We start from the raw sequence: 27,109 nt of genomic DNA, 5'->3' as shown, positions 1-27,109 counted from the left end.
GATACACAAAGACATTTCAGTCTCATGTGGTAAATAAATGCCCCAAATGATATAACGGAAAGTTTTTTTCTTGGTGATCGTAGACTTATTTATTATTAGTGTTTTTAAATGTTGAAATTAATTTAGTAGTGAAATGTTAGGTTATTGTGGAGGTTTGGTGGAGCAAGGGGCAAAGTAGAATCATGTCTTATGGTGCTATGGACTTTCTCTATTGTCTGTATCGTTAATCTTGGATCTTGTAGAGTATGATCTCATAGTTCTACTTTTTGCCCGATACTTCACCAAAAATGGACCTAAAGACTCAACGAAAAACGATACCAACAATTGGGTATGTTCCATAGGGCAATGAGTCAATGTTCTCCTTTGCCCATTGCATCGTCAAAAATCAACCTAATATGACTTTAACTATTTACATAATTATTTTCTCAATGTAATGTACCACGAACTAATCCATTTCTTAGAATCAACCCATGAAATTGTAGCAAATAATGATAATTAGAATCATTTCCCTTCATTTACTTTTATTGGTACACAAACTCTTACAAGATTTAGGAAATTTTGGAGGATGGAAATATTATGGACCTCCTCTCCCCCGTTTGACAACTTACTGTATATAAAAAAAAACTCGCTACCATACAAAAAAACTCTACAAGGATATTTTGTAACACTTTTGCTATTATGACTCAATCCTTTTTAAGTTCTTGTAGAACAAGATACAAAACGTGGTGAATTTTGAGCTTTTCTTCTTGATATATAAATAAAGTAAAATAATGATTAAGAACAATTGAACATATTTTACATCAATCCTTAAAGTTTAAATTTGTATATAAAGAAATAATTAAGAAAAACCTATTGATAAAGTTGTTTAATATGGGTCTCTACATTAATAAAGAAAAGTTTAATTTTATGAAGAGCACACGTTTTTAACAACATGTGTTTGTAGCAAAAGGTTAACACCCAATAAGGGCAAATATCCAAAAGATTTTAGATATTTCAACAACTCTTTCTATTGAAATGATATATTTTTGTAATAATTTGAATCCATTTTGCTCAATATTTGTACGCAAACTCGTTGACTATTCTAATTGTAGTAATTTAGATAAAAAAAGTAGTATATTTCTTTTTTTAAATTGCAAAAATTATTGTCCAAGTTAGATGCAATTTGATAATAACTTTTTCTACTGAAATGATATTTTTATAAATTAAATTTTCTCTATAAGTTTCATATTTTGTACACATAATGCACAACTACTCCAATATAAAATGTAATAAGATTTTTAAAGAGTATCCTCATGCGTGCGTTGAGTGCGCCATTTTTTTTATTTAAATCCCTTGAATAAAGCTACAAGTATTAATTTTTAAAGTACTTTATATCTAAAGAAGAATAAAAGAAGTTAATGTTAGATCATCATGAACGTGGTTAGCAAATCAGAAATATTCATTGCGAAATTTAATGTTTAAACAAGTTTGAATACTGAGATGTTTAAACAGGCTATCGAAAATAGTTATTTAACGTAGAAAAGAATAGTTTCGGACTCAACAAAGACAGAAGACATTTTTTATCTTCTTATATATAGTCTCATTGTAACTTCTTCCAGTAATGCTCTCATCTCTGCATCACGTCCAATCAGTACTTCGCGTTTTTCTCTGCAAAATAATTATTCATGAAGGTGACAGCCTCTTCGTTTAACGAAAATATTTGCAGTCCGCTGTTTGCATTGTATTTTTGTTTTGGGCGTATATTGGTGGTTCTGCGTTTTATCTAGTTCGCCGGCCCCAAAAATCGAACTTATTTTACGTTTTGTCCATTTTCACAATGACACAGTTAATGGAGTACTTAGGACATAAAGAGCAGGTGGTGGTATGATTGTCTAACTTGATTTAACAAGCAGATGATTTTGGGCCTTTTTTGGTTTCTTTTTGAGGAAAGATGCGTGATTCAATAAAGATTACGACGAGTCAACCGATAAATTTAAATATTTTACTATCATATTATTGAAAATGATGTCATGTAGAGGGTGCTTAAAAATTTGAGACGTTTTTGAAGGATCAATACATGGTATGAGACGATAATAGAAAGGATCCTTACTAACAAGTTACGTATACCTATTTATCTCTATAAATATTCGTAAAAGTCATGAGCAGACGGAGAGAGAGAGAGAGAAAAGGAACGTTGGTATTCAGTGAAAGTTCTTTGAAATGTCAGAGACATACGTAAAAGTTATTTCCTTTTACAAACTCTTAAATCAATGCAATTTCCGGAGTCGTTGTCCTCTCCTTACTATTTAAGAGAACATACAATTATAAACCTAAATTCCCATCAATTTCATCAACGGAAGTTTTTTGGGGTATTTTTTTCCACTCTTTTTTTTTTTTTTTATTATCTTCAACTCTTTCTCTCTGTGACCAAAACTTTATTATTTATTCTTTACTAACGGAAGTTGTTTTTTTCTTCTCTTGTTTTCTCAATCATCATTATAATCATAAAATAATAAGGGGAAAAACTTTTACAAAGTTTTTATTTTTTCGAATTTTCAACTATCTTTAGTAAAGAAAAGTACATTGGTGTGTATATTTAACTAAGAAACCAAGGTACAAAGATTCATAACAGCCTTTTTTGGTTAATCTTATATATATACAACTACCAACGAAGATCCTTCGTTTAAAATTGATGTACAGAGCTACATACTTTATTGTATTGATAAACAATCCTTACTCTTTTTTTTATCTTTTGTTCCTCCACCTTTCTCCCCATCTTTTAAATAAAAGAAGGGGAGAAATAGATAGTAGGAGGATGGGGATTTATAAGAATCCTACTCAAGATTCCAGAGGTATCAAAAAAAAGTCAATATTAAAGACAAAGTTCCTCATAATTGTTCACCGAGATTTGTTATAAAACATAACAAATTTGAGCTCTCTAGCTTACGTACAAGTCAAGAAAATGGCACTTGAACTCAATCAATGTATCTCAATTTGCCCACTCTAAGTAGTTAGGCTTCCCACTGACCCCTTTCTACACCTTCAGCACGTCTATAAACGTTGGAGAGGAAGAAGGGCTCTGGAAAATAGACCAAACTGGAGTAAAATAAAACAACTTAGGCCAATCCCCCAAGACCAAGAGGGCCCATGCAAGAGATCTTGGTATTTCACACCAGACTGCCCAGAGAGCTATAAAAAAAGTAGATCGAAAGTGCCTTGTGAGGGTAGATAAGAAACTCATGACATCCTATTTGAAAGAAACCCATTGCATCCCTTGCAAGACTCTTTTGAATGAGTCTTTCCAGTTCTTTTGAACTCTTTTTTGACCATTTTTGCCTCCCTACAGCCCGAATGCCAACCCCCCTTGACGAATTTTTTTGGATTCATGTCGAGGGGAGGGACTGCAGTGTCTGTAATATAAACACCGAAGCCCTCAAGTAGTCTTCGTTTCATCAATATTTTATAGTTTGGGTTTACCCCAGCTCAAATTAAATATAATTTAAGGGCGTATGATGTTATTGCAATTTAATAAGAATCAAATTAAATTGCTATATCGGAGTCCCCACATCTCAGGGACTTGGACTTAGTTTATTAATTCAAGCGTGTTTTACGATATATTAACCCAGCTTTACTCCTGTTTTACTACGATTATCACCTATACACAGGCTCATGATACATACCCATATCCCTTATTTTACTCTCTTTCCTTTTTAAATTACATTACATCTCGTTACAAGAAAACCCTTAAATATAGGGTAAGGCAAGAAAGAGAAAAGCTGTATAATTTTATTATTATTATAATCGTCATTATGAAGTGGCTCAAGTGAATTAATGAGGAGATTTTCTTCGTGAATGTGTTTGATGATGTTGTGTATAGAGGAAGCACATGAATTTTATATGAGATGTTAATTGAAAGAAATAAGTGGATGAAGGGATTGGAAGTCAATTCATTTATTAGTTATTCTTCTTTGAATGTATATTGTATAGAAACCAAAATGACTCGACAATATTTAAAGTTGGAGGGATAAAAATTTTGTGTATATATTTGGTAGAGTTGTAAAAGCACCCAAAAAATAAATTATCTTTCCAGAAAAATTAGGGAGAAGAGCAGCATAGCTGTCATGACATTTTATTAGATAAGCTGCTAGCAGTTTTGAGAAAAACCAAATAAAATAAAACCTCACTCGGTATATAGCAAGGACATAGGTAGACTTTGTTGCGAATTCTCAATTTATCTACCAGTCCAACAAGGACTTAGAATTATAACACCCCAACAAATCCTTAGTGTTACTGTCCCTCTTTCACAAGACAGGTACGTCTGTATACATATTTTTAGGGGGGAAGTTTGGAATTTTTGGAGAAAAAAAATTCAAAAATTTAATTTTTGGAAAAAAATTTTAACATTTAAATTTTTCAAAAAACCACAACTATTTAGAAAAAAATTAATTAAATCCCAACTCTTCAAAAAAAAAAAAAAAATTTTTTGATAAAATTTTTAAAAAGCCTCATTTGTTCACAGAAAATAAAATTTATGGATAAAAAAATTCAAAAACCAAAGTTATTCTTATAAAATTTCAAAAATTAAATTTCAAATTTAAAGTTTATATTAAAGTTTATAGTAAATAACAAAAATATAGGGGGGGGGGTGACAGCTCTTTAGCTCAAGCCCCTCGAACGCCCCTGCCAGCATATGTATATTATATTTAAATATTATACTCAAAAATTAAATAAAAGAAGTAAAGGCTATGGAAATATAAGCACTACACAGATTTCACAACTAGAAAAGATCTTGCACATATGTTCTAAGAAAATTTATAAGAAGCTCTCCCCTATTTGGGTAAAAATGATTTACTCCTACTAGAAAAAATTAAATATAAACTGACTTTGGGAAAATTTGAGGCCTCTCAGGTCACTTATAGGTTTTTTTTCCAAAACATTCCATTTTTTGTGAATAGCTGTACATTTAAAAAAAATTAATAGTTTCATTTGAATTTTAAATTTTTTCCCAAAATATTGCAATTGAAATCAAATTTTTATAATTATTTTCCAACACAATAAATTTTTTAATTTAAAGAAAAAAAAAATTATATTTGAAATTCCTTTCCAAAAAAATTAATTTCTCAATTTTTTAAAATTAATTTCTCAGTTTTTGTTCCAAAAATTTTGTTTTTTTAATTTAATTTTATAATTGTTTTCCAAAACAATAAATTTCTTAAAATTTTACTTCTGAAATTGTTTTCCAAAAAATTAGTTTCTCAATTATTTTTTTTATTCAAAGCAGTTATTTTTTGTGCTTGAAATTTTTTGTCACGAAAAAATTTAATTTTTTGATTTTCTTTTCAAAAAACTTCCAAAAACCAAGGCCCTACCCAAAAAAATAATATATATATATTTATAATCCTGCGGACGCCCCTTTGTTGGCATCACAATGGCCTCAAGTGCTCTACATATTTGTTTATTTTTATTGGGGTTATACATTTAAGAAACGTACTTATATACACGAACGTGTGTATGTTTGGGTATGAAAGAAAAGAAAATCATATATATGTACATGTACATAATACTGTCTACTTCTCCTGTATTTGACATCTGAATAATTTATAAAGATTTTATTTTATTTCATATTTCTTTCTTAAGATGAATGTCGGTTTACTTTCTTTCTGTCTCTATCTTTCTTTATTCTCTCTCTCTTCTCATTATTTCCCTTCGTTTAACTATCAAATGATGTAATGTACTAGAGTGTTTCTGTATTAACATACAAAAAGCCATATTGAACCTTCCTTCATATGAATAAATCCACAGAGAATAGTCACCGATAACAATGTATATGTTCCATAGATAAATATAGATTGATAACGCACACTATTATTGCATGATATCATGTCAGCTGATAAGAAATAAACTTTTTCGTAAACATATAAATTTCAAAAACTAAAACGGCATAAAAGTTATTCCATAAATTTTCCCATCAACACAGTAATTAGCCTATTAAAATGTATTTAAAAAAAATTAAGGTCTAATATGGGTACAAACATTTATTTGTAAATGTTCAAAGTATTTTTGTTTAAATTTTGGCTTCATCAAAAAATCCTCCCTTTGCCACTAAAACTGTTTTACAGAATTTTGGTATTCTTGCTGTTAGTTTTTCAAGATAGGCAGATGTAATATCATTTCCAAGCATTCTCAAAAATGTTCCACAACTTTTTTTTCAACAAGACAACGACCCAATACATACTTCCAAGCTCTTCAAAACTTATTGGAAAAGATAGAAGCCTCTCACATCTTATCTATTGTGCAATGGCCAGCTCAATCTCCTAATTTGAACCTTATAGGTATTTTGGGAACACCTAGACAGAACAGTGCCTCAAAAGTAAGATTGAGTGTTGGAATAGTTTGAAGAATGCTTGGAATGATATGACACTTATTAGACAAACTTGCAGTTATAAGGTTTGCTTTTTTTTTTTTTTTTTGGAAGTTTTTATGAACTATTTAAACTTTACAGTATTGAAATGACAGGATTAAAAATCAAGTAAATAATTGATAATGCTTAAATATGACTATTATTTTATAATTTCTTGTTTGCGATACATTATTTAAAATAATCTGTAATGAATGAAATGTTTTATCGTCCTAATCATACACAAAATCAAAAGGAAAAATAGTTCAAAGTGGGCTTTGAAAAATAATTTATCCCACTTTACGGGCTTGAAGCACCGACCTCTAAACTGTAGTTGGCTCAACTATTATGTTATGTTCAAAAATCTTTTCTAAGACCTATAATCTCCTTGTAAAAAAGTGTGCAAAGATACATACCAACATTGAGCAAGGACAATTCTCAGAGTTTGACAGTCTTTATTTTTTTTTGTTTGTCAATTTTTTTTATAGAAAGATGCTATTTTAAGGATCCCATGGCATTAAATGCCTAAAAAAATGTTACCAAAACCGTCTCTAGAGCCTTAAAAATCTATATTAAAAATTTCAGGAAACCCCCATTCATTGGTTTGACCGTGAATCCTTCACACATACAAAAAGACATTCGCATTTAGTATATAGATAATATTTACCAAATTGACGTTTAGCTCGTGGATTGGGTTGTGCATTCCAAAACTATACAATCCCCAGCTCTACAAAAAATTAGCTATTTCATCACTTAATACTTAATAAGTAGGCCGAGCCTTTAAAAAAATCCTTGCACAATCAGGGATCACAATTCAAGACTAAGAAAATGAGAATTGAGAATATAAAAGCAATAAAAAAAATCAACTTACTCAGTATTTGTTATTTGTTCAAATGATCCCATTTTTTCCAGGATCCCGAAATTTAAAAATGTGTCCCGGGATATGATAGATAAACCCTAGTATATTGATTTTGATATTGAACAAACTTTAACGTGTAATAGACAGAACTTTAAAAATTAAAAAAAGAAAGTGGTTTTTAATTTATATTTATTTAATTATTTTTTTATAAAACAGTTGACTCATAAAGAAAATTACTGTAAGTGACACGGAGTGTTTCTGATATATCTGAAGTAATAGTTTTAATTAGATATTACTATTTTTTAACGATCAACAAAATAAGGATGCAATGAATATAGGCAATATGGTTTTCACAGAAGTTCGTAGATGTCGATTTTATTTGTATATATATTAGAGTGGGTGGAAATATAGAATTTGATAAATTGATGATGGGAAATTTGCAATAGCATTAAACCTAATATAAATATAGATGTTTTTAAAGTGTATATGGTTTTTGGGAATCTCTGCAATCCTATTCCCTTGACCTCATATTTACCACAAATTATTTTTTACCGAACATATGTACAACTTTTTCAGAACCCCCGATATCAAAATTCGAAAAAATGGAGAAAATCTCCTAAAAATGACTCACCCTAATTTATATATATATATTAAGTCAAAAAAAATTATAATATAATAAAATATGTAGAGAAGCATTGGAAGGATTTTGTGTATAACCACAAATTTCTCTCTATGCCACATGCCAAAATTTCTAAATTAGACTTTCTATATAACTTTTTATGATTCCTAAAAAAAGATTTTATCAGATTATTTTTTTTTAGGATTATTTCTTTCTTCCTTTGTTTTTTAAAAGAAAAACTTAATCATATGACAAGTTATTTTCTTAATAAACTTTTTCCAAATTTAGATATGAACTATGAGATGTTACTTACCATTAAGAAAAGCTTATAGTGCTCATTCATTTACAGAATTATTTTTTAGAAGCAGGTTTTTTTTAGCACGTCTTCTATTCAGGTAATCAATATTATCTATCTTTCTGTTAATTTTCACAGATTAACATTAATAAAATATTTTATATTTCACACCATTTCCATCGGGTTATAATATGTTCAAAGTATTTATGCTTTTATTAATTTGTTAATTTATATTAACTAAGGATAGCTTTAAATATTTTTTATATCAAATCATATTAAAACATGTATATTTAGTCTCCTTTGAACTTTTTCCTATTAAAAAATAAAGTTATTTTATGATATTTGGAATATATTTCAATTACGGCAAAATCTTATTGCGTCTAAAAAGAAGCAGGCCAAAGTCATCTATGACGAAAAGAGCATTGCTAAATAGATCCATGCTCGATTTATACAGAGTGATATTTATGTATATTTTCTGTCTCTAATATATACTAGCAGCTAATCTAATGAAACGTCATGATAGATAAGCTGCTCTCCTCTAAAACATTTTTAAATTGACAATGGTAACAGTTGTGATTATTGGTTTCTTTTTTATTTACATACATACCGAAAATGCTTACAAACTACAACTACAACTATATATTAATATCCACTAAGCACTTATACCTATGCTTTTTGATAAATTTTGAAGCTATAAAACAATCAAACCAAAATTTGACCAATTGAATCAATCACATTCATTTAATTTGCCATGAATAATTTGTATATTTACGTATATTAAATTTTTATTTATCTATAACAAATAAAACAAGAATACTCGTGTTTGATATTTTAACTCTAGCTACAACCCAATACGTATCATATTTGATACAAGAGGTCTCAAATTTTTAATTTAAACCATTTCAAAGAATTTGAATCAATAATTTCATGAATGCAATTACAGATATATAATCAATGGATCATTTAACAAAGCAAAGAATTGAATTTCTTACTTATGACCACCATTGTTGCAAAAGTTTTTTCTGAAATAAAAAGTACTAAATCTACTATTTTTTGGATATTTATCCATTCAATTTTAAAGGTAGGATTATAGGAAGAAAATCATTTACTTTTTTACAAATAAGACCATATTAAAAAAATATAGAATGTCTTTGGTTTTGACCAATTTCCAAAAAAGTAAAACAATATTCTTCTTATAAACTAAATATGTATGTTTTTAACACACATTAACATAGTGGGCGTAATAGGGTTATGTATATATATGTCATGTGTACTCATTATACGCAACGAACGTGTTAAAGTATAATATTTAATCGTTTATAACCCATTATTATTGACTATAGATTACTCCCTATGGTTCAATAGTTTTATGCATTGCAGTATTTAGCTACTAATGGTATTTACATAAAATATGCTTCACATTTGATTAATTGTTCTTATTTAATCGTATGGAAATTATATACATTTTGCAAATTTGCAGATCCTAAGACAGATTCAATTCCTCACTTTTTTGTATATTTCATTAACTCATACTTTAAAGTTTTTAAAAAAAACTATTCAATATCATTTATAATCTGAGATATTGACAAATTACAGCAATGGTATTAACAGTCCGAGTAAAGGGGCAGTGGTAAGATTGGTTGTCCTTACTCGCTCGTAAAATTTTTGTAATTGACAATTGAAGCTGTTTTTTCTTTTATATATATTTATCCTTTAATTAATGAGGAAAAAATATCGCAATACAAAGAAACTAATAATTTGGATAATCATTAATGATGGGAAGTAAGACTGAAAATTTGTTAAGGAGTAATAAATGTAAGTTTTTGTTGGACTCAAAGTTGATTTGAGAGTCGACATTGAAGTGTTTCCTGGATATATATCCTTGCTAAATACCGATTAAGGGTTTGTGTTTATTTATTTATTTTTACGCCTGCTTGCTGCTGATGTAATAAAACGTCATGACAGTTATGTATGTTACCATGTTAATTTTCAGTTCTCTTTTTTTTTTTACAACACGGGTTGTATCTTCTTTACTTAATAGTAGTGTCTTTCCATAGCTGCAATTAGTGGCACCGTCTTGCAACGGACAGCTTGAAACTATATACATAAAATAAATTCTTTTTAATATAATTATTTGTAGCTTGTTTAATTATAGCTAAATACAGTGACGCCATCTTCCGTATACCATTTTCACTTTCCTTAATTTTTAATCCATTACAATATTGACAAAATGTGTACTCTTCAAGGCAAAAAAGCGTAATCCTAACATTATATTATGGAATCTGGAAATATATAGATAGATATTTACTATTATACATATAACTTCATTTCACATTTTTTACCCATTGTAAAGAGAGTTAAACTTTTATAAAAAGCGGCTTGGCAATAAAATCTGAAAAAGCAACTGCTTACTCCAAGTGACCTCATAAACCATGTTCCCTATTTTGTACCATTTCTACATTTGAAGACTATGACTACTTAGTGCAATGAAACTCTTCAAACGGATGGCCGTTATACCAGGCTTGACTGTATTGTTTACATCAAAATATATACAATATATACTAAATTAAACCCACTGTTCATTTGAACAGCTCTTCAAATATTAATTAAATTATGTATAATGATATAAATAGCATTAATTGATGTAAATAAAGAAAAATATCTTTAGGTATATAATAAAAAAAGCACTACACCAGAGTTTAACTTGCTTCATTCAAACAAAAAAATCATTTATCAATCAATTCGAAGCAGAAAAAATGTCAAAAAAACTTTTATTTTACTTTTTTAGTAAATTAGTTTTTATATATGTACATAGCTAATACTTTTTTATGTGCGGTAGTATTCATGACCAAGAATAGAAAGATTTATTTTTATTTTGAAAAATAAAATTTAAACATAAAAGTTTTCTATTTACTATGATTACATGATTCCCAAAACTTTAGATGGTTTAATTATATAATTGAAATATTATCATACAAAATAGTATATCTTTAGCTATGAATACAGAGATATATTTAAAAAAAATAATGATACAGATCATGTCTTGGGAAAAGATCGACAAATAAAATCAATATTTTAATTGCCCCTAATGAAATGTTCAGTTCAAGGGAAATTCTCCATCATTTAGTAAACTATCAGGCTTATAACTTTATGAGAGTGCCTTTTAGAGATCCAAGACTCCTTAGGCTGCCCCTTTCCTATCATAGTGTTTTAGTTTTGTCATACGAGGTGTGTTCAAAAAGTAAGGTGACTTTTCAAATTTGAGGCTAACATACATTTGTTAAGTTCCCGAAATACCTATACCCAAAAGGGTTCGAGGATCGAAAAAAACGTAGGCACAAGTGTAGTGTACGTATATGAAGGGGATAACATAGAACATTGCAGAATAAATATACATTTTCGCTAAAAATACAAAGTTACCTTATTTTTTGAATATACCTCGTATCTCTAATATAAAATGGAACTCATCTATAAAAATTTTATTGTATTAAGAAAATTTGCCAAACTAGTATTTTATGTATTCTCTATTTACTCTCGATATATGATGAAAATGAAGCGTGTATCAACGAATCGTGACTGAAACTTTAGAAAGGTTTTATTGCTTCTTTATTGGTTGAACCTTTGAATTTGACCACTATCAGAGTTACATCATCTGCATCAAAGTAAATAAGATGCTTATGTCCCTCAGAACATACTCTAAAACTACCATACTTTTTTTATCTCTATTACAAGCTGTTATCCCAGGAATAATAAGAAATTTAGTCAAATGACATCCCTGCCTTCAGCTTTTATTCGACATTACTGGTTTGTTATTTACTCCATCTATAGAAATGGTTGATGTACCCTTCAAAAAACAACTGATATAAATTGATAGAGCAATAAGACAAACAATCTTTGTGAAACAAATTTCTTCATCAGGCAAAGATAGAGGTCAACTTTAAATTCGTGTGTCAGCGTTTCATGAAACGGGAATGAATTATTACGAGATAACAACTCAAAAGTAGTGAACAACTTGGGAATTTCTGGTCAATATGGTCTCTGTCCTCACCAGACTGCAATGCTCGTGACTATGGGATCTAGGGTATCATCGAGAGGAAGGCTTGAAATGAATGTGGATGCCCTAAAGGTTATCATGGAGAAGGAGTGGGATGACATGTTGGGGGAATACATGAAGAATAGAAGCCTCAAGATTGAGGCCATAATGAGGGGCAAGCGTGCTCACTTTTGAGATTTAATTGCTTATATTAAGTTAAAAGTAAAATATATAATCTCAATGTCTTACCATATGTACTTTTTTAAATCATGATAAAGTTGAGCTTGGGAAAATTTGTTCACGATTTGCCGAGACACACTGTAGAAGGGTAACTAGAGAGCATCATTACAAAATGTTACTTCTGTCTCTCGAATGACCTATCCTTATATTTTTTTAATAAATGGAAGGTATTTTATGATTTATCATCTTCAATATCTAAGCATATGGTTTATTTTTGTTGCCAGTTGTAGACTTTCAGTTTATTTACTCATTATCAGTGTACTGATTGTACTCAAAAGTACATAAATTGAAGAGCATTTCTTTTTGAATAGGTTGTCAAAAAGAGTTGTTTATCTATTTTTGCGTTTTGCAATTGGTTCCTTTTGAAAAAAAAACTATGCGGGACCTATAACTATCAGGTAGATTCCGTGCAAGGAATGTTGATTTCTTAAGGAAGATGGAATTCTGTCACTTCTGACATAACTAAAAAAGTGACTTACCAAATATACACTTATGTACACAAAATTTATTCCTAAGAACTTTGCATATTATTTGTAATCTTCAAAACTTAACCATTCTCCTTTTCATATAGAGAGATTCTGTGATTTAAAATGAGTCTAGTTTTGGGGGAAAGAAAATAACACGTAATATTCCTTCGTACTTTCCAATTTAAAATTATTATGATATTTCATTCTTAGAAAAAATGTACATTTTTAAATCACAAAACCTTTTCCTTCCAAAAAGGAGAGTTTTCGAGGTGTAAAGATTGTGTTAAATAAAGTTCATAGAAATAAATTCGCTATACACATAACACTGAACAGACTAAAGCTATAGACCAAGTCGCTAAATGAAAATCACGTTACCAATATTTGATCCAGATAATGTGTGTAGTGACACATTTGTTTGTCCGCAAAAAGCGTTGGATATTAATTTATAACTACTATTCATCCATGAATTCCTCGATTAATAGAATTAACAATGTAAAATATGTAAAGGGAACTAAAAGTTTCATAGACCAATAAGAAAATGTAAAAAATAAAAGAGTAACGTCGTCCTTGGTTTATTAATAAATAAAATCTTGCGTGAAGATTTTTTTTTATCAAAGAACATGAATCTACTCATTCCAACAGGCGGATTTTGCCACTTTGTTTTAATCGCTAATATATACTCAGTAATTTGCGTTTTCCTTCTTTTATCAAGCATAACAAATCAGAATTGCATTATAGAGGACGTGACAGCTGTTGAACAAATATAAAGTTCATTATCTTGTGCAATATTTAAGTATACTGAAAATCATTCATAGTGGAAATATTAAACCCCTTCATCTATTAAAATCAAGTTGAACAATATTTTTAACTGATAAACTAAATACTAAAAATTATGAAAAGTTTGGGCATTTTTCAACTTTGTATCGTATTTATATTTTAATTAAAATGTTTTTTTTTCAGATTGGAATACAGAGAATGTAATTAACTTGATATTTACAACTGATATATATTGTTGCATCTTTCTGAAAAATAAATAAGTGCTATTGGCACTAAAACAATACTAAAATATATAAAAAGTACACTTTTTTTACACATTTAATACATTTGATTTCACAAAGTACAAGGAACAAGCAACTGCATCATGAATCGTTTTCTAAAAAGAAGGGTCCATCAAGAACCAGTTATGACTTTCTGTAAAATTGAGCTTAATATCTACTTCTGGTATTTAATTTGTGTTCTCAATGTCTTTTTTTTTTGGGTACTTGAATGGGCATGGGTGGTCAAGCAAGCTTGTAAAACATATTGGGTCTTATAGGGTTATGTTATTATTATTTAAAGTTCGTATATACTGATCTGATCATTTCTGTCTTGTTTAAGTAAAAATGAAACTTGTATTTAGTCATTTTTGGTCATATTTTACCCTGGAGTGCCTTGAGATTTACTAAAAGGTGATGTGACTGAAAAAGTTTGAGAAAAACTGATCTGGGGTACACCAATTATAAATATGGTAACTCACTTTTACTCATTTTATATAGAAATGATTGTTTTCCCTCTTTGGAGAAAGAAAAATTTAATTAAATTGCAAAAAACTTTTGATACAATAAGCAAAGAAGGGGGGGGCAATTTTTAATCAACTTCACTACAACCTACGCAAATTATGATTTATCCCTAATTATAAACTTGTTTGTGTTCCCTATATCAGGGATTTTTAACTTTATTTTAGTTGTATACCACTTGTAAAATATTTATTTCACACAAGTATCTCCCTTCTTTCACAAAGCATTTTTAGCTTCAGCAACAGTGGAGGAGTCCGTAGGAATCTATTTATTTAATTTTTGGGAGGGGGGGGGATTGGTTTTTCAATATTTTTTCAAAAAAAAATCCCAAAATTAAATTTTTTAAGAAAAAAAAATAATAATTTAATAATATTAAATTTTTTGAAATTCTATTTCATAACTCAACAGTCTTTTTAAAAAAAAAAAAAAAGACTTTGAAACGTCCTTATTTTATATTAAAAAAATTAAGTTTTTTGTACCATGATAGAGTCTATATATATGAAGGAATGAATACAATACTTTATTGAAAGAATTTTATGATAAGGTAAGATGAGAGATATATTTTTTATATCTTTTTGACTCATGAGAAGAATTTTTTTCTTTTTTTAAATCGTCATACTTTGTAAGTATCTTAGCCAAATGGAAACTTTCAAAATTATATTAGACAGCTGTAAATCCATAAAAAATATTGGACATTAAAAAAATAACTGTGTGTGTCAACAAAAAACAATCTTGAAGAAAAAGTAAAAATGTAAAATTTATGAACATTTTATGATATTTAAGGTGGGGATTTTAGTTCTGGAACATGTTTAGAGCACAATATCTTGGCTACGGGACGAAATTTATGTATATGAAAGTGTGTTCTTCAGATTTAGCTATCAAAATTGTTTAAGAAAAATGAAAAATTCATCAGATGATCTCAGAATACGAATGCCATATGGTCATTATTGTGTAACTATCATTTGAAGAATTTTAGGTTCTGGGGACAGGCCATGTAGCCTTCCAGCTACCTGGATCTGAAACTCTTGGACGACTATGTGTGGAGCGTCTTGGAGTGAGAGTCCAATAAACATGTACATAATACTCTCGACTACTTGCGGGCTTCCATTCTGGAGGCAGTGACCAACATAGAAAAGGAGCTTTTCATGAAAGTTTGTGCCAGATTTTGGGTCAGAAAGGGGGTAATGGTTGAAACTGGAGGGGGTTGGTTTGAGTGATTGACCTCACTATGGAAATGATAAATTATATATAAGAGCAAAATACTTGTGAAAATACTGAATTAATATTGAGAAATAAATTATAGAATATATTATCATTAAATATTCCCTTTATTAAAATCCCCACCCTGTATACGGGGTTGTTCTAAAATAGTGAAGCATTCAGTTCAATGCCCTCTAAATCATTTACAAGTTATTTTTTGTGTAGAAAAAAATAAAAAATTGTTTCGCATATCCTTAGGTTGTATTATTAAAAAAATCATTTTAATCAAAACAAAAATATCCAAACAGTGGACTTCGAAAGAATGTTACCAAAATAATTTTGGCCTCTTTCCTCGGTTAATTGCAATATCCTGGATTTAACAATGTAGGCAATAGCTTAGAAGAAGACCAATGCTGTCTCAAGAATCATTAAATACCAGTTAATGGTTGCAGCTGAGGCTGAATGGAGAAACATCCCACCTTGAGGACATGGTGCATACCAGTTCTGTCAAGAGGTTTAAGGCCTTGTTTCGGTCAAATGGCACCCATTTCAAAATCATTTTTAATTGGCGATTCCGATTCTTATTTATTACTGGTATTTAGTTTTTGTTACTTTTCTAAGTTGTAAAGAAAAAAATTGTTTCCTCCAAAATAAAGAAATTTGTTTCCCTTACAAAAGTGTAGACATTTTCTATTTTAATATGCAATTTGAACCAACACCAAAGGAATGATCCGACTATTTCGGTGGTAGAAATTGAGAGAAAAATTATCCCAGCTTCCTTTTGTGTTGACAAGACACAAATATGCTTTAAAATGACTCATCTATACACCTACACAGTATATTATCCTAATTTATTCTCTATGAACAAAATTTATTTATTTATCTATACATATTTTATTTTTAGAAGGAAAGAAAAACAAAAAAAATCATACCCTTTAAAAAAAATCCTTTTTTCTAACGAAAAAAAGGACAAAAAAGTCATAGTCCTTGAGACAGAATATGAATTTTAAATTGAAAAAGGAGAGGAGTATGAATTTTTTATGAGAAGATTTTCTTGTGTTAAGAAAAGTACTTTATTGGAGTAAATATTTATATACTACAAGTTGGGCTTTTGAACATTCTGTAACTTATATAAAAAAATTATACAAGTTACGTTTAACTACCTATGAGTCATTTTAATTATATTATTTAACATTTTATCGCTACTCTAAATTTTATAAAACTGCTCAAAAATCCTTTTTTTTAAACATTTTTAAAATCCACTCCGCTAAAAAATACTTCCAAATGTGCTGATTTCTATAGCTCCAAGTTATTGGGAGATGTGATACTTTTTTTTAAATGTTTCGTTTACGTTGAAGATTTACGAATACTTTATCTATCTCTGAGCAGACTTTGTAGTCAAACATGCATATTTGTAAAATATGAGTTATTGTTGAGTTTTGCATCTACAAATGAATTTAAGATTTGTACTCGCTATAAAAACAATAATACTTAATTATATTTTGATTTTCTTTATCCAATTAATCATCTTTTATTTAGTGGACTCTATTGCATTCATCCAAATAAAAATCTTGCCACAATTTGTTTTTGATTTAGCATTTACTATATCAGCTCCAATTTTCCTACATTTATTCTCTGGCCGACAATATCTCGAATCCTTTCAGAAGCCTACATAATTCCATGATGGATGCTATTTCTAAGAATTGTCTAGTGACTATTATGGTAGAAGTTGGTGGTCATTTGAATAAGTATACACGTATTCAGTAATCCTTGTTTTTTAATACATCATTGTCCGTTATCCGAAATAACAAAGGATTTATAGAATAATTCGCAGCTATGGGATTTCCTTACTTGCACCCAAGTTCACTTTGATTCATTTAACTATTTATATATACTCTAAATTTTATAAGTACTTCTTCTTCTATTTAAACTACATTGACTTGCCATAATTTAAAATAATAGTATGTCATGAAAACGCCCAGTAAGAATAGATACAGTTTTTATTTTTGTAGTTGTAATTATGTCATTTATAAGAGTTAGTCGTATAATTTACAATTTTAATAAAGGTATAGGCAACTTAATTAGTTTCTTTGCAGTTGGTTTTCCTTAATCAGCTTTCAATGTGATACGTACACAAGTAACGTAATATAAGCTATTATTTTATATATCCCACATAATAAAGCTTATATCGTCATTACTACAATACTTAAAAATGTTCTCCAGTAATAAATATTATATTCATTACAATTATTAAATCAAAGTTTATCTATATATATGTTTTTATTCCTGTAATCTGTAGAGCCATTTCTGATCTAATTAATAACAATCTAGTGATATTAATGACATCTTGATGGTGTTTCCCATGTAGCATTAAGCATGTGCATTTTTAATACAATGAAGTTTATAAACGAGCATGTGTTACTAAATCTCAGCCAGGGAACGCTCTAGAAAATATATATAAAACTTTTTGGCTCATCAAAACATATTAATTATTTTTCCTGAAGCTTTGATCATATCAATAACTAGACCTCCAATAAGGTGAAATTTGGGGTTATTTTGTACAATTTAGGACTTCAGTGACAACATTTTATTATCCGTTGTTACATTTTTAATATTTCCTTCAGAGAGAAACAGTTATAATGGCCGAAAATTAGTTTGTGGAGTTTCCAATTTCTCCTAATTGTGGGACTTTAATAGTTATAAGGAGTTTTTCCCAACTGATCAAAAGTTATTCGAATTTAATCAATCATCATTTGGAAAAGTTAAGATTGTTAAGTAAAGGCAGGATAGACGATCAATAGAGTTTTAAATCATATGACTTTAAACGAGAGTGATACTTTTTATATTTTTAACCTGAACAGTGGTTTTTTATTTTCCAAAGCTGTATTTATTAATATTGAGGAGAGAACAATTAGGTATTGTAAAAATCACGAATGGCTGTGTTTCTGAAAAATGGAGAAGAACCCTAACACTTTGTTGGGGAGTTATATTCTATATTATTATAGCAAAGTTTGTCTGTTTTTCAACCTAATAACTCCAGAAACTACTGTTAGTTATGTACAAAATGAAACTTTTACCAAAAATTAAATAATAATACTTTGACAATAATAATAACAAATTATTTATTTTTTTGAGTAAAAATAATGTTGTTTAGATTTATATTCATAAAATAGGATGTCATTTTTTTTATGTTTTGAGCTCATACACGTATTTTTAGCATTTGAGTTGATATTTACGAGTGCAAAATGAATGAACATATAACAAATTTAAATAATGTTATTTTCAATATATGTCTAATATGTGGTTGTGTTATAAAATTCGTTTTATTTTAAAGGAATCATTTTACAACCAGTTCACTAACTCGGACATAAAAAAGTTATTCGATACTTTTTTTTTTTTTCAACTGGTATAATCTACTTATGCATGTAACAACTTGTAAAACTCCTTTCTTGTACACAGTGTTTATTAATATAGCTGTAAATCATAAGATTTTGTGGTATGAAAAAATAAAAAACCTGTAAATTAACATGGTAACGAAGACAATTTAAATAATTTTTGGAAAGAGGAGCTTATCTATCAGGATGTTTAATTAGATAAGCTGCTATTAGATAAGAGAGACAAAAAATGAACACAAATCTCCCTCCGTATCAAGCATGGACATTGGCGGGAATTACTCCGTTTTTATCCTCAATTCTAAACTGAGTGTAACACAGATTTACGTATAAAACTCCCCAACAAACCTTCAGCATTTATTTACTCTCCGTCATTCATGGGCAACCTCACTCATAGTTACACCTTATACTTAGATCTTCTCCCCTCAATAATAAAAAAATAAAATTAAAAATCCTCAATTCTTCGCCGAACTTATACTTATAATTACTAAACAAATCATCAGTTATAAACTCCATCATTCTTGAGGATACTCACTTGTAATTTATTTATGCTTAAATTTTCTCTCCTTAATAATTAAATAATAATAATAACAGTTTTATAAAATAAAAAACACTTTGAATTTGCCAAAAACCACAGTAAAAGATTTTCCCTCCTAAATAATTAAAGAAACCTAATGATGATGATAACAGCTTTGGAAAATAAAATAAAAACATTTTTCAGGTTGCCAACCACAACAAAACTTGCAAACAAAAAATCCTTCACATTTTCAACTCAATCTAAGAACGTGTAAGTATATATGATGAGCTGTAAATCTTAATAATTATTTGTGTGCAAGTTTTGTTGTGGTTGGCAACCTGAAAAATGTTTTATTTTATTTTCCAAAGCTGTTATCATCATCATTAGGTTTCTTTAATTATTTAGGAGGGAAAATCTTTTACTGTGGTTTTTGGCAAATTCAAAGTGTTTTTTATTTTATAAAACTGTTATTATTATTCATTTATCATCATCATTGGGTTTCTTTAATGATAATAGAGGAAAAATATAAGCATAAATTAATTACAAGTGTGAGTACTCATGAATAATTGATAGTAAAACTAATGATTTGTTTAGTAATTATATGTAAAAAATCTATGTTGGGCTGGGAGTAGAATTAAGGATCAAGAACGGATCCAATTCCTGCCTATACCCTAGATTGATATGGATTGATTTTTTTTTCTCTCTCAAACAGCAGCTTGCAGAAGAATTTATGAAATTTCATGGAAAGTGCTCTTCTACTAAATATTTTTCTATTTGTCAAAGGTTACCATGTTAGTTTTCGGTTTTTTAAAACCAAAATTGCTTACAATTTAAAACTGTATTTATATAAACCCGTATTGATGACTCAATGATAAACTTTTGTAACTACATACATTTTTTTTACTGCTGAAATCATTTCACATTTTGTGTTTTCCATTACTTTTACCAAAAAAAGAAGAAGCGAATAAAAATGTCTTTAAGCTAATCAGTAGTTTTTTTTAAAAAGTGATAAATCTTGATCAAATCTCCCTCAACAAACAAAAAAACGATAGTTCCAATATTAAACCAAAGAGTCGTCAAATAAAATATTATATTACGTAGATAGTATATTATGAATGTATACAAAAAAATCAAATTATATATTGTAAATTCGTAGGATTTTTCAACATTTATATGATTATTTATTTTTAGCTGGAGGCTTCAATGATGTGTATATTTTTTCACATAGATAGGTATTTGTATTTGCACGCGTATGTTGTTAAGGTATTGTTATATTATGCAGAGAGATTGAATTCTTTTTCAAGATATGTACAATGTACAGGATGACGCTTAGGAATAATAATCCAATATAATTTAAAATTACGTGACTTGATAGCTAAAGATACAAGCTTTTGATTAGGGTGAAGTTCTCTTAATTTGACGTTCCAGATAAAGAATTAGGATCGTCAATTGATTTACACCTGTGTTCATTTTGGAGAAAAACATCATGAGAATGAACCTCAAAAGAGTAATAAACATCTGTGATTAACTAAAAGAAGTTGAAAAGAATAAAACAGAGTTCTTAGGATGAAAAAAAAAGTTGGAATTTCTAGGAAGATATAATTCGAATGAGATAATTGTGGAAACGGTGGATGGGCCAAAAAGGAACTCTAATTTCAACGTATCAGTCCCCAAAGAAGGCATCTTATCCAGGATCAAAGAAATTTGAGGGGTAAGTTTGTTAGCAAACCCCTAGTGATAAAAATTTAAAAAGTTTTTATTTTTTAGTTCGACTGTTTTTTGGGGCCTTGCAAACTGAAGGGTAAATTTTATTTTCTAAAGCTGTTGTCATTGTTTTCTAATTTTTGAGAAATTTCTACTACATTCAAAACTGGATTGAAAAATCATGCGTGCACAAAAAAGACGGAGATTAACCTTGAGGATTTGTTGCAAAGTTATAAATATAAGTCATTGTAGGACTCAGAATGGAATTCAGTATCGACATCGGAGAAGTTTTTGCCTTTAATATTTTTATTTCCTTCTGCTCCTTCGTCATAATTATTTCAAGCTGATATAATGAAACGTCATTATAAAGTGAAGTTACTCTTCTCACCAAAAAAAAATTAATTGCCATGATTACCGTGTTGTTTTATGTTGTATTTAACATGCCCAAAATGTTAGCCATTTGCCTCACTGTCCATCCCACATCTCCAGGAAAAGTTATTTATTGACAACAAAATTCAAGGTCAGTGAGTTATTTCTTTAGATTATAATTGGGGTGTATTCGAAATGAAGTTTTGGTAAGTCCATTGTTCCAATATTGACGTCTTAAAAACATTAAATTCTTCAGATATGGTCCACTTCAGGCTAGAGATATGCGTCGTGACTGAAGGCTCAATCTTTGAATGATTGCTCTTCATTAATATATGTATACAACTTATTTTTTTGAATTTTCAGATATTCTGATTAAATATTCTATTTATACTTACTTTTTCCTATGAATGTAAAGTAAAAATTTAAATGCGTCACTTCTTAGAGATTTTTAATATATTTAACCCTCCGTTAGTGAACTGTGAAGGTATACACTTATTCATATTAATCTAATTTTTTTATCGTCAATCCCACAACATTAAATATCATTATATAAATTTCTTTATTAATCTTGGTAATGCCTTCTTTAGAAGTTATTCATATATTTAGCAATTTTTAATTGAGGTTTAGTTAATTTGATTAACTATTTTTCTTTTGACTTTTAGGATTTTTCTTTACAACAAGAGCTACAAAACTTTAATTTTATAGCTATTATTTTATATAATAAATGCAATCTCATTAAACCCAATCAACATTTAAAATATAATTTTTTTACTATAACAATAACAAATTTTATCTGTTGAAATCAAAACCCATGATTTAAAAAAAAAGGATTTGTTTTTTCTGGATGTCTTATTCTAATATCAGTTTTTTTAGCATTTGAATTGAAATTTACGAGTACAAAATAGTTTTGAAAAGTGATACAAAATTTAAATGACGTTATGATTATAATTATCAACTTGATTAATATTTTAATCAATACGTTTTATTTTTGGTGGGAGTTTCTTTTGTACTCTGTTCATTAATTGTCTTATAAAAATGGTTGAATAAAATGTTTCTCAAATCTAACTTTAATAAACATTTTTGATGAATAATTGACTCACTCAAAACGTCCAAGGCTTAAGAATATATTGTTATCCTGGATCGTGTTGGTGAGACAAACCCCCGAAAAATCATATGTATAAAATATAAAAAACAAAATTATGCATTGCTTAAATCAACAGGCATACAAAGCTCTCTATTCCTCTCTCACTTTTCCTTCCTCTCCTCGTTTTCTTTTTTCACTCTTTCTTTTATTTTTCTAAAAGTCATACTGTTATAACTTTATCACAATAATTATTATTATTTTATTTTACTTATGTTAGCATGGTTTGAAGAAATCGTCTTAGTGCGGAACTATAAAATGTAATTTCTTCACTATATATGTATTCAACGGACAAGGGGGGTTAAAGAAGAGAAATATGTCGAGTCAAACGCCAACTTGTTGAATTTTTTTGGTTTCTTTAATTTTAAGAAGGGTACATATTATGTAGCAATGTAAATAACCCAATATTTATCACTGAAGGCAGAGAAAAGTAATACACACAGAATAATGGGTAGAGTCAATAGTAACTGAGTCTGAATTGATGATGAAGTGACTGTATTGGAAAAGGAATATCGATAGCTGAAGAAGAAGAAATAGGTAGTTGGTAGGTGAGGTGGTGGTAGTCGCGTTTGGTTGCTCTTGCTTAGTCAGTGGGGGAGGGAGGGGGGAGAGAGAAGGAAATAAAGATAGAGAGAAATGTAAGGAATTAAATCGACACAGGGCAATTGAAAAATAAAATAAAACATTAATAATTTGACAATCCATCCAAAATTGAGTGCTTTCTAATATTTATTTTGATACAAAAAGTATGGTTTTAACCAATAAATAAATAGACTCTTACCCGCTAGTTATTAGGTGATTTATTATGATGCACAATTAATTATGCTAATATTACGTAAATGGGTTAATTATGAGATAAAAACTATTTTTACTAAATAATATACACAAATAAAGGATACGTTTCAGACTTTTGAAAGACACGTTGGATACAAGATGCCGCGTTATCTATTATTATTTGTAGATAATTTTGCAAATTAAAACACAAATCTTCTTTTTTTAATAAGAGTTAACATTTTTTTTTTTTTTTTTGTAATGATTATTTCTGATATTTCTATATCTGAACAAAACAAAACAACGTACAAAAAGCAGCAGAGGCTCTAATAAGGAAAGACAGTGTTGTTGAGATGAATATGTGACGTATTCAAGAAATGTGATTTTTTTTTTCTATTTATAAATTTATTGTACACATAATATAGGTATATTAATAATAGGCGCGTCTCTCGTTTTGTTTCTTCTATCTTTTGAAGATCCGAGAACCAACTAACATTCCAAAAAATACACACACCAAAAAAAGGGGTGAAAAGAAGGGAAAGGAGCACTCGGGGGAAACAACAAAGCGGAGAAGCAAAGAAGAAAAAAATGACTCTGTAAGGCGCTTCTTCTTCTTTCTAGTTCTTCCTTTCTTCCTCTTTTGTGTGAGTGTCTTCTCCTTTCACATCTTCTTCTTCTCCTGCTTCTGCTGCTGCTATACTTCTTCCACAAATCACCTTCTACAACCCTCCTTACAATGTTGATTCGATATGTGTGTATATTGTTTTACCTCAGGGTTTATATCTATATATATATATCCCTTTTCTCTTATTTATCCTCTTTTTATATATGGTGTGTGCATAGTATATGGTTTTGAGTCACAAAGGTGAAGAATATATAGATATAGATAACTCAACATGGGCCTTCTTTTTTTTTTTCTTTTTTACTGTCCATGACTTTGTGCATATACAAAAATATTTCATTTTGTATTCTTTAACTCAACGTATGTAACATTTTTTTAATGTTACATAGAAAAAAATATTTTGATTTTTCATTGTTGTTGTTTATAGAGAATAGCTATAATAATAAGAGCCGTCATGTTGCTGACATATCAAACTAATAGTTTATTGACTGTTGAATTAAAGTACAAACTTGGGCCTTTCTAAAAATTTGAATTGTATACGCTATAAATAGCTACAAAAGTGAACATATTTATGATTATATAAGACATATGGTCTGTTAGTAATTTCTTATGTTTGAATTATCTTCTAATCTGCGCAGACACATTGCCGTCATTTTTTTTTTAATGAAACACCACATTGCCGAAACAAATATTATGTATATATTATTATGATTCATGCTGCAATACTAAGTAGCTTTGAGTAACATTCATTTTTCTCCAATTTTACAAGATAATGTGCTTACTAATTATAAGCCACGAGTTGCAGTTATTAAGTGTTCATTAATTAATAATTATGAAATGATTTTATTATTAGGATGTTTCAACAGTGTGCTCGACCCGTTAGTAGAACCGTTGTAGCAAATATTTATAAAAAAATCTAATGAATCACGGTGTTACTTTGCTAACACACAAATATCCGCTATTGATGTTTGGATTTCTTGGATGAATAGTTTTCGTATTACTTTTCAAGAGGACTTGTGCGCTTTGTGTAGTGTATAGTTATTCGTCCTATGACAAGCCCATTCGGAGAATTATAGGGTCCGATACCAGTTTATCCGGACTAACGTGGTTGTCAAGAGGAAAGAAAAAAAGAAGGTAACCTTTGTTTCTTTTCATTTTTTATAGAGGAAAAATGGTATTTAGCAACGGAAAACGGTGATCCTTATAATTATTTATATTTATACTATTTGATATATGCATATTGTGTATAGAATTTATTTTATTCCGAATTGTCTTGTTAATTATGTTGTAATTGTATAATTTCACTCTTCTTTGAATAAATTTAGATATCATAAAATAAAATATTTTATAAAATATCTTAAATTAGATTTGATATGAAAAAAAAATATATATAGATTCAGTAAATGCGTGTCAAGTATTACTAAATTTGGAATTTAAACGATATTTGAACAAGTCATACCGATTAATTTTGAATATGATTATTCATTTGTGGTCACATGTGTAGCTTTATAAAGCTTCGAAATCACATGAATAAATAATGAAACAGCTTGTACAATAGTCATAAAACATTATTTATATACATGATTCTTTAATTGAAGTTTCACAACGGATTTTCTAAATTTTTGAATAAAATAAATAATCAAAAAATGACTAGCAAAATAGTAATTAATATTTATTTTGTTGAGGGTTATTCCATTAAAGTTACTCTATGAGCTTTCACAAGCATTGTTAAATTACACATATAATTATGGAACAATTGGTTATTATTATTAGTTTTGAATTTGATTATTTAATAAGGGTTCTATTTGAGTCTTTTAAAATATTTAATTTTGATAAATAATCATGAAAAAAAGTTGTACAATAGTTATTTATACATATTAGTGAAAATATGACTGCTTAATTGATATTTCACGCTTGGTTTTCTAGTTTTATAACTGAACAAATAAACCATGGATAATTGTAAAAAAAGTTAAAGATATTTGTGTATTCATAGTGCCCCCGTGGATTAAAATTAAAAAATAACTAAATGGAGACATGGCAATCACGTTTTGGTCTAGAGGCTATATTAATTTTAATCTGAAATATAAATTATTTTCCTGAGACCCAAATATGATCTTATTCTTATTGTGGGGGCCCACAACTTACAATTATATTCAATTACGACTTGATCCCCATTACTTTTCATTAAAAGTGCCATAATAATAAATAAATAATGTTTTAAACCTATGTTTCTAAGTGTAAAAATATCGGGGCTACAAAAAAAAGGAACATGTGTGCGATCTCCTTGTCGGTTTCAATGTTGAGGTTACTGCAGAGACCGTTGGCTGCTCCATCCGAACTGCCTACAACATCAAGAAGTTCAAAACAGTCCTATACAGCCAAGAAGAACCCAAACTTACGCAGCAACAATATGGCTGACTTCTGTTCTGCCTCCGTACAGCTCAGCTCCAGCCCTGACCTCAAACCCTTGGACTTACTTTGCAGTTTGAGGGGTCTTGGAGAAGGATGTCTGCTGCACCTGGCATCCAAATTTGGGTTTGATCCAAGCTACTTAGTCCATAGATATGGACTTCATTCTCAAGAGTTACCAATCTGTTTACTGGCGTGTCGAGGATGTTATTACTTTTGAAAGTTAACATATTGAATAAATAATATAGCTAACTATAATATTTGAACATTGAAATGTGGCTATTTTTTCCTGATTCCATACGAATCACGGTTTTTTAAAGTTTAGTCATGCTACTTCTAGTTATGGGTCCCTCTCTGTTTAAGGTTTTAGAGAGTACAATTGATCACTTATTAAAGAAAAAAATTGTATAAGTTCACTATTTAGAAAAAAAAAGTTCATAAAAAAAGGACGTTCAAGATGAATAAATTAAACACAACCCCAAATTGTCATCCTTAAATAAGGCTTTTATGATAACAATGGAGTATTTTGACGAATGTAG

General features: G+C 29.0%; 1 protein-coding gene across 4 annotated transcripts in view; it reads right to left on the bottom strand.

Annotated features, from left to right (window-relative positions):
* Positions 1-24,031, bottom strand: part of LOC121123592 (band 7 protein AGAP004871) — a 497,290-nt gene extending 473,259 nt beyond the window's left edge. For 3 of the 4 annotated variants that reach the window (XM_071889552.1, XM_071889564.1, XM_071889561.1), the window contains exon 1: positions 23,550-24,031. The gene's annotated coding sequence lies outside the window, so the exon portion shown is untranslated. The remainder of the gene's footprint in view (positions 1-23,549) is intronic. The other variant, XM_071889565.1, reaches the window with a different exon arrangement.
* Between the last annotated feature and the right edge of the window lie 3,078 nt (positions 24,032-27,109).

Source organism: Lepeophtheirus salmonis, chromosome 1, assembly GCF_016086655.4.
Source record: "Lepeophtheirus salmonis chromosome 1, UVic_Lsal_1.4, whole genome shotgun sequence".
Lineage (NCBI taxonomy): Eukaryota > Metazoa > Arthropoda > Copepoda > Siphonostomatoida > Caligidae > Lepeophtheirus > Lepeophtheirus salmonis.
This window is presented reverse-complemented; position numbering and strand designations above follow the sequence as displayed.